At 39.9% G+C, this 16,246-nt stretch overlaps 1 pseudogene; it reads left to right on the top strand.

Moving 5' to 3' along the window:
* The first annotated feature begins 11,266 nt into the window (after window positions 1-11,266).
* Window positions 11,267-14,700, top strand: LOC134140972 (alpha-1-antitrypsin-like; annotated as a pseudogene).
* The last annotated feature ends 1,546 nt before the right edge of the window (window positions 14,701-16,246 follow it).

The following is a 16,246-nucleotide window of genomic DNA, read 5'->3' as shown; positions in this document are numbered from 1 at the left end:
GGCTATTTGGTCCTAATTCTGGTACAGACTAATCATATTGGTCTGTCCTGCATCATTTGTCCTCATCCTTCTTTATATTTGATAGGGAATCTTCTACTGCATGCTGTCTAGTTGCATTAATGGAAGAAGAGGAAAAGGTAGGTATTATTATTAATAGCCTTCAGTCTTCCAGTACAGTAAAACCAGACCTGATTAGGATAGCTTAATCATACATACACAATCTCTGGGACAGCTGGATCCAAATTAAGCTCTTAATGAAAACTATAGCTTCTTTACATCCTATCAAGTGCTGTCCACTTGACTTGCTACAGGGACGGTTGTCAGACAGGGATGATACAGCTTAAAGTGGAATACATAACCCTCTGCTGTAACCATCCAGGATAACTTAACTGCAGTGGGTTAACCCTGATGTTCCATACCGACAAGAAACTCAGAGGAAAATGGCTTAACTGAAGAGAAAATATCTCAGCTGATGGTTGCCTGCAAGAGAAGATGGACCTACTGGGCTGGGTCCCTGAAAGGAAGTTTAGCAATGCCTGAGGAGAACTAAGCACTGACTTTTCCTGGCAGCCTCTGAGCCATGTGTGAGAGAGTAAGTAAGTTTGTTCTGTCTGACCTTGTTTATGGTCAACTGTGACTGCTGATGGGGCGGTTTCTGTCAGTAAATCTCTGTTTGCTTTGCCCTCTGGCAGAGTCCATGTAATATGTTGTCACAAACCATGAAGCAGTGTGGTTTTAGAGCTAATGTGTTATGTATCCAGTGCATGCTACCTTCAGTAAGGAGAAGAGCTAGTACGAAGCCAAAAGGCACAGCAATTAGATATCAGAGAAGCACCAGTTGTTCACGTAAACCCTACAGTGAGGATGACACAAGCACTTTGAACTTTCGTTTCTTATTCCCAGTTATGTTATTTGAGCTTCAGTCCTGTTTTCGGCAGACCAGCCCTCTCCCTGCAGCTAGGACATCAATATAGCCCTTGATTGCTGTTACTATTTTGAGGAAATGGGAATTCACCCAGACATGAGCCAACGCCATTGTAAATGTTTCAGTAAATTCAGGACAACAAAAGCAGCTGGTTTTTCCCTATACTCACATTCATTTCAAGCAGAGAATCACTAAGCTCTTAAAAATCAGTTACTTATGATAGCTCTTGGGCAGGGCATATTTTGACTGTGGAGTCTGGGAGCCAAGTATAGTTCTGTGCTGGCTCCGGAGCAGTCTCAGTGGGTCACAGCACAGCTCACCTGTGACAGGAGTCTAGGTAGCTTTTAGAAGTATAAAAAAGCACACACACTTGTGTTACTCCTTCTCTTTGCTGCCCCCCTCTCCCAGGTCCATTCAAATCCTGTCTCCAAAGCATAGAGACTTTTGAGTTTCTCTATTAGAAAGCCTGCAAGAGAAACATAAGCATTTTTTAATGTATTTCACTGAAAACTCTAAATATTCATTATAGCGGGAGTTAGACTGTGAACAAATTCTCAAAAGGTAAAAGAGCGAGAAGATCAACAAGAGCAGTGTCACACAGTGTCCTGTGACATGGACTCCAAATCCCACTCATCCATCAAACATTCCTTGTTGGGAAGCGCGCCTCTGCCATTACCCCACACAAAACTGCTTTGGTTAGGTTTAAATTGATCACATGCAGAGGATGGTGATCCTGTCAGCCAGCAATGATTGATCCGGAAATATCCTTTGTGCCAGTTCCAAGTTTAACAGAGAATTTATTTTTAAATAAGATGGTAATTGTGCTTTCCTTAGACTAACAGTTTTAAAGGAAACAATATAATTCATTTCATGTAGATATCCTTGACCATAATTAATATCCTAGTTATACAAACTCAGTTCAGCACATATGTTACTGCAAAAAGCTGTGGCTTCTTGCAAAAGAGAATTTCCACGATGAAAATAGCTTTTCAGTTCAGTCCTGCTGCAACAGGTAAATTTATCACAAGTGAATTAACCTGATTTGTACAAATGAATCTTATTTATTTCCCTCATATTTGACTACGTTCAGTTTCTCTTTCCTAATCCATCTGGAAATAAAATACTCATTAATGATTACTTTACTAAACAAAAAGTTATTCTCTGTGGTTGTAAAACTGTTAACATCAAGAAGTTGCTCTTACAGAAGGTTTGCTAAACGTTGGGTTTTGCTTGACTTGTGCAAATATCTTACTAAGGACAAATTTCTATATTGTTTATTCTGTCTCATGTCACATGAACCAGGTAGAAGATACTTTACTGAAGTGTGTGAAAGGAAAAATCAACTTAGGAAAAGCTAATTTGCCAAGTGATGTAGCCATAATAAGAACTTTAGTTGCAGCCAGGAAAGAATCTCAGAGCAAGAAAAAACATCTGTGCACTGAGAAGACAAAATATGTAATGAAAACTAGGTCTTAAAATGCATATGAACACAAAAGGGAGCATCTAGTTATGGCATTTAGCTCACACAGATGCAAAAAGATTCTTCTAGCATCAAAGAAGTCATTTCTTATCTCACATATTCAAGGGACAGATAACGGAACGCACAATTTAAATCTATTTTCTATTCCTTTTTGAGAGAAGAGCTATATCTTCATGCTTTCCAAGTCTGAGCTTTTCCTTTCTGGCAAATCTTATGGAAGAAGTTGTAAGACACCATGGGCCATTAGGATACCATTGCCCTGGCCAGAAGTTACTGCCATGTACTAGTGCCTGCCGTTGTGCTGGACCATTTCATATTCTTGACATGTTCAGAGTTGTAGCAAGGGTGACTGAGAAGAGGCATCAAATAGAGACAAATTTACTCCAGGCAGGGTAGGAAAGATGTGACAGCAAAGGTGACAGAAAGAAGGCAGGTACAGACTAAATGCCAGAGTCTTGTGGTGGCATGTTAATATAAGCCACTGATGGAAATGTGATTGTGCTAATCTGCCAGAATGTGGACTGCAGAAGCTAAGAGGCAAACACATATTCTTCTCTCCTGCCTACATTGACACAGGGAAGGAAGAGAATAATTACATTAAATCATCTCAGTGACCTTCTGTCAGAATCCTCAATAGCCCCCAAAACAGTGTGAAAGACTTATTTAAGAAAATGTGCATGAGCAATGGAATCATATCGTATAAGTAATACCTCGTGTTATTGAATATATTTATTCAGCTAGCTGATGTCTTCTTCACTGCGACCAACAATATTCATCCTCTAAATAATAGCAAATGATAACACATTGCAAAGTTTGGCCCAAACATTTTCTTTGTAGCTTTGAGAGCAACAAATTTAAAGTGTAATTCCAAAATATCTGCATAAGAGATTTAGTCAGTGCTTGTTTGAAGTCTGCAATAGAAAGATAAATAATCTAAAGTGTCAGTTTAGACTTTAATAATAATACCAAGATGTTTCTCTGTGTAGACATCTTCATCCAATAGCTCTTTTCTCCCTGGACAGTTTGTCACTCTGAAAGTTTTTTTAAAAAAGAAAGGTTCCTATAAACCAAGATAAGAAGCTCTATATGGCAAATTCTGATGGTAAAATACTATCATTTCAGTATACCAGTGTAATGAAATGGTCCTGAGTGGTAATACCTCTACACAGGGACAAGATTTTAGTGTAATTCTGCTACACTGCTTCCTGCAGGTAGAACCATAAGTATGGAGCTTTGAGTTCTGGGCATTATAGGAAAAGGAGCCCTGTGCCACCATCTCCTGGTAAAATCAAGGAATGGACGTGACAGATTCTGTCTCATTTTGCAAGCCAGAAAGAACAGTAGCTTTCTGATTTGCTGCTGCTGTGTCAGCAGAAGTTTTGGTTTTCTCATTAAGTTTTAGGTGCAGGATTAATAAAATAATAGACTTGAAAAGACCACCATCACTCAGGAGTAACAGTTCGGTGTTATGGTAGGTAATATATAAATCAGTTCAGCAGTGATGAAGGAGACAAAGGAAATGCTGGAAATGATTAGAAAAAATAAAGAGCAAATCTGATAAGAATATTATGCCACTGTGTAAATCCCCGGCTTACCCACACCCTCATTACAGCTTGCAGGTCTTATCCCTAGTTCAAGGCCAAGGGGGCGGGGATGTATGAGAACTGGAAAATGTTTGAAGAAGGGCGTTAAGGATGACTACCCTGTCTCTGTCTGTAACAGCTCCTGTATGAGATGAGAGGTCTTCAGCATGGAAAAGACACGACTCAAAGTGGATATGAAAGGTTCCTACAAAATAATTTGTAGCACAGAGAAGGTGAAAGGAGACTGAATGTTTACCATCCCTCCAACACAGGAACTAAGGACCATCATATGAAGTGTGTAAGAGCCAGGTCCAAAACCACAGACAGCAATGGTTCTGCATGCTGCGGACAGTAGGTGTGGCATGGCTCCTCATGAGGTGGCCTGCAGCCGTGAGACTGTACCAGCCCAGTTAGTGCTGTCTTAGGAGCCTCCTTGCTGTACTCCACTGCATGACAGACCTGTGCTTTTGGAGGAGGGCATTCAGCCCCAGCCCAAGGTGACTGGATCAAAGCTTGTAAACTTGCAACTGTCTCTTGAACTGCCAACCTCAGGCTTCCATTGTTGAAGAAGAACTAACCCAATAGGCTAGGGAAGGTCAGAAGAGACCTCTATTCACCCAGGTATGATGCACGGGCTCCCTGTTACACACTGCAGAAAGCAACATGTTGTGTCCTTCTACCATATGTCCTGGTCCTAGATAATTCTAATCTATAAACAGGCGCTTTTCATCTTGGAAACATTTTTCTGCATGGCCAAGGTGAATATTTAGTGAAATCTAATTATAAATGTAGCTTTTCATGCCAAGCATAAAACAGTGGAAAATTAGGGCTGCTTCCTTTCTTTGGTAAGCAAACAACTTTCAGTCCAAAACATACAATGAACAACAGTTTAAATATGTATAATTTCATCATTTTCCAGTTCCGTAATTCACAGTCCATGTTTGAAAAAACATCTTGCCAAAGTGCTTCTGCAGAAGTCTAATTTAAGGCTCAAAGCCAATAACCTAGGTTGGAAAGACCACTGGTCCACTATGCTCTAGACTGATTATATTTGGAGCCATACCATGTCTGTTTTACCAAGGGGGGTTCTAGATAACAATTCTTACCAGTCACTTCACCTAGACAAACGTCTTTTCTGTCCCGTGCTTTTACCTAGACTTGCTAGATGTGCTAGCTGAATATTCCCTATAAGCAATTCTATCATAGTTCTTCAATAGGTTTTAGCAGGTAACTAGAGAAAAAATGAGCTTCAGGAGTGTAGACTTTTACACCTTGATTTTTTAAATTGTCTCCTTCCAATTCTAACTATCAACCAACTAGTGTTACAGGAACGTAATTAAAACAAATGGTAATGTGGAACATTCAGTCTGTCTATAGAATTTTATAAAAACATGTTAACTGTTTCTTTTATTACTAAATTACTTCAACAAGCTTTGGATTATCTACAAGCTCTTCCTGGAGAGAACATAAAAGGAAAACTAAGGATGCTAAAAATGGAGAGACAGCATTATTGGAAGGTAATATATATCCTGATTTTTTTCATAACTAGATGTAAAGATGATGAAAACATTCATGACAGCTAGTGAGAAATGGAATCATATGAATTGTGAAATCTGAGAAAGTGTGACTCATAACCTCAGACACAAAAGAAATAAAACAACCAGCTTGGTTTCCAAAGGAAACGTGCTCATGTTTTCATGTTCATAGCCTCTTGCCTTCTCTTAGCTACCCTCCATAACTTTTGAGCTTGTTGGCAAATTTCCGTCATGTTTAAGAGAGGTAGGAGACCGGAAAACCATTATGTTACTACTTGGAAATCAGTGACTGCGTACAGGCAAGAGGTCCAAGTTCATACCCTGCTGAGGGAAAGGCAGGAGGACTCTGCTGTTGGAAATGCCGGTTACTGGCAGCGAGCAATCAGCACCTTGGTCTCATCTGGCTAATGAGCACAGGGCATGGAGCACCAGGCTCAGCTGCAGCTCTGCTCACCCTCCTGCCCGTCAAGGAACAACTGTGGGAACAGCGGAGGAAAACTGTGGTTATTGGGGTGGTGAAGAACATAAATCCTTAGGGAACTGAGCTTTATTAATTCCAGCACTGGCAAAACGGTTTAAATATGTTAATTTGTGTTGTCTCCATCATAGTGTAGTGAGTGCTAATGCATTTTTCCCAACTCAGTTTTAGTTTTTTTTCTAGGAGTGTAGTTTTAAAAAGTATTTGATTGTTTGTTCTCTGAAAATCTCACATGGTATGAATCAATGCCACACACTGACATTATGTTCTTAATCTGCGACCAGAAGAAAGAGAAAAACTCAGATTTTTAAGCTCATTAATTTATTAGGGCTAGTTTGTTAGCTGGACTCTACTGAAGTCAATGAAACTAGAATAGTTTGTTTCAAATGAGGAGATGGATACAAAACCTTCATAATACTTGCAGAGCAGGTAAGGACAGGAGTTTCTACATCATCACATCACTGCTAGGAGGAGTCTATATTTACCTTAAGCTTAAAACAATGGTGTCTAGTGGTATATTCTGTTCCTAGTTACTGTCTCCCAGGCTGGATGCTTACAGCATAGTCAACTATCTCTTGGTCTCACTTTTAATATACTAGCTTTTTTTCTTTCTTTTACACTTGACATTGATTTTCAGGATGTTCAAAAAAACTAGGTAAAGCAAAAATTTTGTATATTACTTCATATCAGGACAGGGAAAAAATCTTTTTTCAGCTTTTAGCAGAAGATGATTTTAAAAATGGTGGGACTTTCCTCCTGTAAGGTATAATATATATATGCTTTTTCAATACTCTCAAAGAAAAGAATTTTGAAGCTATTGTTATGTTAATGAAACCTCACAGTTAATTAGAGATAGCATTTCTTCAGATTTTGTTCAATTCAAACCATAATTCATTACTTATTGCCACAGGTTCTGATTTAGCAAAGATATTGTTTATCTTTAGTGTGACTACTCACACACTACTCATATGTCTAGAATTACATAACACTTGCACATCTTGTGCAATCAGGTGTCGTATTCGAAAACAATTCCTAGGGCCTCTGTTTTTTTTTGTATACATTAAACAACATACTTGAATGGATCTTGAAATGGATGCTAAGTTCCCTGGCTTGTGTCTGTATCACTAGGCTAAAGTGTCATGTACCCTACGAGTTGATCTTTCTCCAGTCCAATGAAGGTATATGTGTGTTTATATTCATAAATATTGTACATGTGCTTCATAAGTAGATAAAAAGGCACACATTTATATAAATATCTCTTTTATTATTTTTTATTATTTTTTTAAGCAGAATATCCACAGAAGGAAGGCAGGAAAATGTGTTTCCCTCCCTTTCTCATCAGCCTTTTGCACCCTGAAGAGTTGATGTTCTCCAACAAAATGGATGATTCTGGATGGTCTGGTTCTATCAGGTTGAAGCGTGTGCAAGACCTGCGAGTCTCGTATCTGTATCAAGTGCTCCTGTGACTAGGTAAGTAAACAAAAGGTTGGTACGTCTGAGTTTAACAACAAAGCGGTGTGCCCTGTTTTGGTCCTTGAATATCCAGCCTTATGAGACAAATATGGGACAAAAGTCTTCCTTGCTTTGAAATTGAGGGGAAGATACGATTTGCTTTTTGGTGTTGCGTACAGATGGTGCAGGCAGCACCCCTTCAGCCTGTTCCCGTTTGGAGGCATCTGACGCCTCGTGTGTAGTGTTTCGACGCCTGACGTAGCTGCTCCAGGAGCCGGACACTTGGGAGCCTGAGCAGACTCAGGCTTCTGCACTGGCCCGCCACTGCTTTCCTCCATGTGGTGCAGCAGTTCTCCCTCCAAAAACAGTTTCCCTTATGTGCTAATGCACATAAGCATTGATAATTTAGCATTGATTTACTGGCCAGAGACCAGAGTATTTCCCGGCATTACAGCTCCAGCTATGCCACGCCTTTCATGGAACAGCACTGGCAGAGGTAGATGGTGAAATTCTTCACAAATACACTCAGAAAAAATAATTATCTTCATCATTTACACTATACTTCTTTTGAAGCTTATATTTGATAAGAACCCCTGCAAGATGACATTCTCCTGTGGGTGGTTTAGCAATAATTAACAAAGCAAAGACATGTGCAGGCCACAGCCCCCTGACAAGATCCTTTTGCATTACAATATGCTTTGTGTTGAATTTTCCTGAAATTTTTTATTTTAACATTCAATTATCTAGATTTGTTTATGAAGAATGAATCTCTTGAGAACAGAGGAAGCAAAGCCTGCAGGAAGGAATGAGCGCATATGGGCTCCCTGTTGGAGAAATTCCTGTTAAAATAGAGACCAGATTTAATGGAAAATGAGAAGCAGCTTTTAGCCTGGTCCTTTAGGAGAACTTACTGTGAACAGGACCAATTAGTGCCATTCAAGGAAACTGTATAAGGCATTGTCAGTATTAATAACTCAAAGTTTAACATCTCTGAGAAAATGTAGTCTGTGTTTTCCAGTACATTTTTAACTAGCGTGAAAAAAATCTCCCACTGTCCAATACCTTGACAAGAAAAAAATACTTACATAAAATGAAGTAAAAGGTAGGACTATAAAAGCAAAACGTCCTGAAACCAGAACAGAACAAATGTTGAATGTCCTGAAAGTTAAGGAAGGAATTATATGCATTATCTTTGCTATATCTAGTTTTTCTGGAATAGTGGAACCAGAAAAATGAAGTGCTCTCTCTGGCTGTATTAGTAACTTGCTGGGCATCATGGCATCCTTGAATTTATATCATGGCATCACTGAATTGTTAGTCCCTGATAGCCAAGTTATAAATTGCACTGAATGGTTTTCTGCTACTGCAATGATACGAACCATCTCTCCCTCCTTTATTCTTTTTTAGATAGTGCCAGAAGATAGCTTGAAACAGATACAACTTCTAGAATCTCTGAGGCTGATAAATGTATTTTTGGTTATAAGATGAAGCAAAAAAAAAAAAAAAAAAAAAAAAAAAAAAAAACACCCAAGGAAAAAGGAGCAAAGTTAAAAAAAAAAAAGATTCTCAGCAAAGATTATAGTTACCCACATACCAGGCATGTGTTAGTCTGTTCCAGCCTCTCCCCAATGAGCTGGCTTGATCAGTTCACCTGGATCTCTTCTACTATGTATTTTACAACTTAAATAAATGTCTCTTCCTAAGTTCCTTCCTAGGTTTGTCCTCATAAGTTAAAGCTGCAAGTTTTTACTCAAATTCAGGTGAAAATTCGTTTCTGACAAATTTTTTTAAGACTGTGGCTTAAGTGGCCGTAGTTCTCCACAGGGTGACCTCTGTATATTACTACATGTACATTCTTATCCATTAAATGCTTCTTTAAACATATCTGTGTTTCATGGTGAAATTACCAGTTTGTTGGCTCAGATAATTTAGCGTTGATTTACTGGCCAGGGACCAGAGTATTTCCTGGCATTACAGCTCCAGCTGTCCCATGCCTTTCGCGGAACAGCACCAGCAGAGGTGAATTTCCTGCCAGGTCCCTTTTCCCTGCACACTTTTCTTCTCCCTTTTTCCACTCCACCCCCACACCACCAAGAGCTACGGGAAGACTTCACCAACTCCCAGAATACCTAGTCACGGGTGGTGGCTGGCAGTAATGAGTCAACAGCTGTATTGGCTGGAAATTGTCTCATTAGGGTGCTAATGCCACGTTTTCGGTTGCTGTTATCGACTGAAGAAACCTGGAAACCGTTTATCAATGAAATACAGTCTGTTCCTCCTAAAATAAAGAAAAGGACACTTAAACGTGGTGTCAAAGGGCGTAATTGTGAAATATGGTAAGGCAGGACGGCTTTATAAATCAGAAGGTGGCTTAGCACGTTTAAAGCCAGAGAGGCTTCGGCTCTGGCCGTGTCCCTGGGCTGCTCACCGAGACGAGCCACGGAGGACGCCTGGCAGGGCGCCGCGCTCCCTCCCCATGCCTGTGCCTGAAGCTTTGTCTCCCGGGCTTGGGCCCGGTAGCGGGTAGCTTTCACTGGCCTTGACGGTGTTCAGCTCCGGTCACCCAGGGTATGGCTCTCCTCGCAGATAGGCACAGCAGGCTTTTGATGTGAATGCCAAGCACCACTTCTCTATGCTGATAAGGCTGCATGTCGCGTGGGGCTACTTTTGATTCAGCCCTGGAGCTGCTACGCTCCCAGCTTTGTAAAGGCAGGAAAAAAAAGGGGAGGGTTTAGTCAGCCAATACCAATAACGTCTGTAGCTTCCAGCCCCTGTCCCAGGAGGACACACTGAGGAGAACAGATGCTTCAAGGTACAAGTCCTCTAGCTCCAGCTGAGCCCCAGTCACATGCTGTGGCAAGTAGGGAAGTGTCTGCAAACATGGAAACTGTAAAGTACAGACTCAGTTCTTCCCCACTGTCTAGCAGTATTAATTTGCTTGGGTTGGACAAACTGTCCAGAAAATCTAGTGTCATTACTGTTTGCTGTTCATCCTCACCAGTAGTTTCTGTCTGAATTCATTAATGATTAATGGGTACATGCTGCTTAATCCCGTTTAATGGTCCCAACTAGAACAAGGAGCGGTCAAGAGCAGATGGACGCTGCAGGCTCCTTTTTGTTGCACTGTGAGTAACCTTCTAGTTTTCTCTTGAATCATTTATGCGTTGCTTTTTGGGGAATTACGTTGTTGTCTGGGAAGCGTGTCTTTCAGCATGTAAACAAGGTGATATATCTATTATGCAAAATATCAGGGCATGCCAGGAAGCAGCAAAAACTGGCTGCTAGTAAAGAAGACTCTTTACATAGCTAAATAATTTTTTTTTTGGAAACAATAGAGATCCCTACAGAGAGTTTGCTGCCACAGTGGTCAAATAGTTTATCTTTGAGGAAACTGTACAAGTATTTTGTAATTTTGGCCCTAGACACTATGATGTGTTTATATCACATTTTTGTTTAACAGTTTTAACCCTCTAGTTATTTGATCAAGTGATGAAGACTTACAGGGCTGAAGTCGCTCTCATGCAGCGCCAAGTACAAAAACAACATTCACCAGTTTCTCAACTTTTACTGGGGAAAAATGCATAAGCTCCCAGTTATTTGAAAACTTTAAAAAATTCAGTCTTATGCTATTCTTATGTGTTAATATGATTAAAATTACTTCTTTTGAAAGAGCACATATTATACAAATAATTTATCATGAAACACTTTTCCGGGAATCACTGGCATCAGGAACATGAAATATAAAAATGAGAATTTTCTTGAGCACAGTGTATGTTTTGATAGTGTCATTTTACTTGGCTGGAGTACACACAGATGAAGAAATTAATTTCCATGCTATGTTCTTCTGTATGTCTTCCAGAAAGGATTTAACAGAAAATGAAGCCTACTTCGTGTTTTTTGCTGGCTGGACTGTATATTGTTGCCCATTGTAATCAGCGCTCTTATCACCCCAATAAGCAGGATGATCCTAAAGGGACATATTACCCAGGACATCGTTCTCATAGTGAAGGAGTTTATCCAGTTAAAAATAAAAGCTTCTTCAAACTAGCTCCTAGCAATGCTGATTTTGCATTTGCGTTTTACAAGTTGGTCACATCTGAGGCAACCGATCAAAATATTTTCTTTTCACCCATAAGTATCTCTGCTTCCTTTGCAATGCTGGCGCTTGGCGCCAAAGCAACGACACTGATGCAGGTTCTGGAAGGACTTGCCTTTAACCTGAAAAAAACTCAAGAGCAGGAAATACATGAAGGCTTTTGCCAGCTCCTCCACATGCTGAACCGCCCAGAAAGTGAGCTCCAGCTGAGCCTGGGCAGCGCCCTTTTTATAGAAGAGACGCTAAAACCACTACAGAAATTCTTGGATGACGTCAAACGCTTTTATGAATCTGAAGTCTTTTCTATTGACTTTAACAACTCTTCTGGTGCTGTGAATCAGATCAACAGCTATATCAAGGAAAAAACAAATGGGAAAGTTGTTAAGTTACTAGAAGATCTTGATCCTCGCACTGCCATGGTTCTTGTTAACTATGTGTTCTTCAAAGGTGAGAAATGTAGATTGTGAAGGTTATAACTTAGATACTTACTGCTTATTATTGGGAGTGAAAACCTAAGAGAGAAAAACTGCACTTCAAATATTTTAAATGGAGAAACCCATGTTCAGTATTTGCAAAATATCCCTGCAAAAGATTCCCATCTATATGTGTTGGCAGTTTCAATGTCTGTGTCCTCCCCTCGTTGAGAAAAAAATAAGATTTTTAGCAAAAAAAAACCCTGAATAAATTCTTTAACATGATGATAGGCTCATGCTTAAGTTAAAGATGGTATTTTTGGTTTTATCTCTTTGTGAAGGTCCTTAAGCACCTGAGAAAACAGCTGACATGCCGTAACACCTGAGGATGTGGTAACTTGAAAAAAAATACTTACTGTAAAAAAAGGAAGGTTGTGGAACTAGACCTGTCTTATTCACAATGACATTTACAATTGTATTTAACTGAATTGTATTTCCTTCTGTCATCAGCCCATTGGGAAAAACCCTTCAGTACTTCACATACAAAACAGGAGGACTTTTTTGTGAACAAGAATACATCTGTAAAAGTTGACATGATGTATCAGAAGGGTTACTACAGAAATTACTATGATGAAGAGCTATCCTGTTGGCTGGTACAGATAGCTTACAATGGAAACGCTGCAGCATTATTTATTTTGCCTGATGAAGGGAAGATGAAGCAGGTGGAAGATGCTCTCTTGAGAAGAACTGTGTCTCGATGGGAAAAGTTGCTCCAAGTCAGGTAAGAGGTTTTGCTAAGGTGAGAAATGATCATGTGAGGAGCATTTATCTCACCAAGGCAAAACATTAAAGGTCTGCTTTCTGTGCAGAAGCCCATTCATTTACTGGTCCCTCTCAGTCCAGGGCTTCCTTTTCCTTAGTTGAATGATTAAAAAGAGCAGTGGGTAGTGAATAAATAGGGCACTGAATGTGGGATTCATCTTGAATTAAATCCCTGGCTCAGCCACAAGTCTCTTAGCACCAAGGTGAAGTTAGCACACCCTTGTCTCATATGGGCATTGTGAAACTAGAGTGGAGCAGCTATTTTTGAAGCATTGGGTATGAGAGTGTTTAAAAGCCAGACGGGATTTACCACATTGTATGCAAAAGAGGAAATTTTACTTTTTCACCAATACAGGGATGACTTCCATGGTAACCTCAGCCTAGTTTATACGAGAGCAGCCGTAAGACTGCTGGATATGTTCTTTTGAAGCACACCTGCTACCTGGCAGTAGTGAGTCTCCTTTTGTCCTAGAGTAGGTTTATTTATGTCTTCCTGTCTTTTCCTGCACTTCTGAATACCTCCCCCCCCAGCACCGTGGACACATAGAAACAGGGGTGAGCATAGGCTGATAGTGCTCCAACCTTCTACTGCAGACAGCTGTACTGGTCAAACGTGCTGCCAAGCCTGTGAAAGAAGACTCCTAACATTTAGGAAAGTAAATGGGAAATGTCACTAGGCTGAAGCTACTCAGCAGCATTACGTGGATGACAATTTGTGTTATTTCTTTGTTACAGAAAAATACATCTGCATATTCCTAGATTTTCTATTTCTGGTACCTATGATGTGAAAAAGATAGCCAAACAAGTGGGTATGATTGATCTATTCACTGAACAAGCTGATCTGTCAGGAATTACTGAGGAGCCTGGACTGATGGTTTCAAAAGTAAGTCAGTTCATGCAATGCAGCGTTCACACTGCGTATTTGTCAGTTCCTGAGAACATGGCACTGATACCATGTAAAAAGTTTATCCCAGTCCGTCTGAAGCAGTAATCAGACATCAACAGATGCCAGTCTGAAGGCAGAGGAAGCCTTATCTTTCCTAAAGATGAAGCTAAGCATACTTACCCTTCCACTTAAAAGGGGTTATACATGCCTGCATGGTTTGAGGACAAGTAAGAAGACAAACACATAATTAAATGTTCTTCTGGCTACTAAACAAAATTATCTAAAGGTAGCACATTAATTTTGGTAAAATATCCTCTAATTAACCCTACAGAGGGTAAGAGACTGTTATTCCTGCCCTTCCAGTGCCCTCAAAAAGTTACTTTTCTTTCATTTAGATGATAGGGTTGATTCACGATAATACACAAAGTTGCCAAAGGCAAAACTAAGTCTGGACTAAATTGCAAGGTTTGTTTACTTCCAGAGTTTCCATCAGTCATCCTGAATGCTTCTTGGCTATGTGCTCTTGGAGGGTTGTTCTCTGTGTAATGTTAATACCAGTGGGCAGAGGTGATGTGACAACGTGATTGTGCTGTGGTGTGAGGAGGAGGTGATGGCCCTCCCGAGGCTCACACTGCCACATCTCACATCAAACACGCTCACTAGACAGGAGCTAAGAGGGGACCGGCTTACTCTCCTCCTGCTGCAGTACCCTAGGAAAGCCCATGCGGAGCCTGATCCAGCAACCGCAAGGTTCATGCTAAAGTAGAAGTAGCTGCTCTTTTCTTGCCAGGATGATAGGTAGAGGCTGTTTTACTTTGTCTCCTTGCAGGTGATCCATAAAGCCATGCTAAATGTTCATGAGAATGGCACTGAAGCAGCAGGAGTCACGGTGAAGGAAATTATATGGAGATCTGGTGAATTTCCTGCTCCGGGTCGAGTCAGATTCAACAGGCCCTTTCTCGTGATGATTCTGGATAAATTCACCCACACCATCCTCTTCATAGGGAAAATCATAAACCCTCTGGACTGATTGGCCAGAGGACATGCTGTAGCGCTTGCGCACGGTGCTGGCTCAGTTCCTGTGATCTAGCAAAACATTTACACATACGCCCCGTTAGGTACTAGTGCATTTCTTTCAACCATTATCATTATATATGTTTCTAACCCTTTAAAACACAAACACTGTTTTTCATTACCCAAAAGCTACCGGTATTTCCTCCCTGTCTACAGCTGTTTATAGCCTGTAGTGTTTTAAAAAACATAAGTCACTTTTCCTGTGTTGTAAGAAGCCCTTTCTGCCATGCTCCGGTGGGGTATTGGAGATGATCGAAGGCTCTCGGATGATCTGCCTTGCACTGCGCACTCAGTGTGTGCAGGGAAGGGCAGGGAAAGGGGATCAGGGAGAAGGAAGTGGGAGGCTGCAAGTCCTGTCTGTTCAATCTGCTGACTTTTGACAACTCGTCTCGAACGCAGATTCTGTTAATATTGGAGTGAATTCCCATTCCTTTCTTCAATTTTTTTTGCCAAGTATGGTGTGAAGGTTCACTGCCTGGGATGTTGTAGGACACCCCAAGAAGTGGTTGTCAGTACAGCTCTTCTAACCTGCCTCCCTCTGCCTCCTCCTCTAGGAAACCCTCCTCAGTGACAAGCTTGTTTTGCCTTGCAAGTGATGTTTCTTCTAAAAACAAAAGAAGCAATACCAGCAAAAAGACTTTTGTTTGTTTTTGTTTTATTTTGCTAATGTAGCTGTGTCAATGCCAGGACTTTTCACTGAGATAAAAGTATGGTGAAGCAGTCCATGCAATAGTACCAGTTTCCTTTTATAGATTTTTTGTCACTGTCATTTGTTATTTCTCCTACTGAGGCTGCCTTCACTATCACACGTTCCAGCTAGGCTGTCAGACTTTGGTAAAACAGGAGGAATGAAAAATTATAACTCCAGAACGTTTGTATTTCCTCCATAGGAAAAACAGAGCTTTTTTAGGGACTGCTAAGATGCTTAAACTCAGAAGATTACCACAGGCACACATACAAAATGCAAGTAATATTTGAAAAGTCACCTTTCAAAATATCAGCCATGGATTATTGCTATGGAATAAAAACATATTGTGATTAGAAATTTTGGACTTTTTCAGTCCAATTTATTGCTATTGCATTATGTTGTTTTACAGAGACTCTCAGCTGATACCATTTTAAAATACTAGTCACACTAGGCTGTTTTAGGGTTAGGAATGGGAAGAAACACAAATCAATAAATATTTAAATTATTTTATTCTTTTTTTTTCTTTCATTTTGTAAAAGAATGTTCTTAATATATCTTCATAAAATATAGAAAGCCAGTTAAAGCATTTAAATTACTGATTGGTTAGATCATCTTGCTATAGAATAACTAGAATTGGTCAAAAGTAGCAAATTATAAATGGCAGCTTCTTTAATTTTAGGATCTTAAAATGTTTGTGAAAAAATATAATTTTACAGTGATGATTATTTCTCAAATATAATTATCTTGATTGATTAGGTTCTTACTTTTCTTTGACAGATTAAATTAATATTACTAATATTACCAAACTGTAACT

This window comes from Rhea pennata, chromosome 5 (genome assembly GCF_028389875.1).
Source record: "Rhea pennata isolate bPtePen1 chromosome 5, bPtePen1.pri, whole genome shotgun sequence".
Classification (NCBI taxonomy): domain Eukaryota; kingdom Metazoa; phylum Chordata; class Aves; order Rheiformes; family Rheidae; genus Rhea; species Rhea pennata.
The sequence above is the reverse complement of the archived record's forward strand: the minus strand, read 5'-3'. Positions and strand labels throughout refer to the sequence as shown.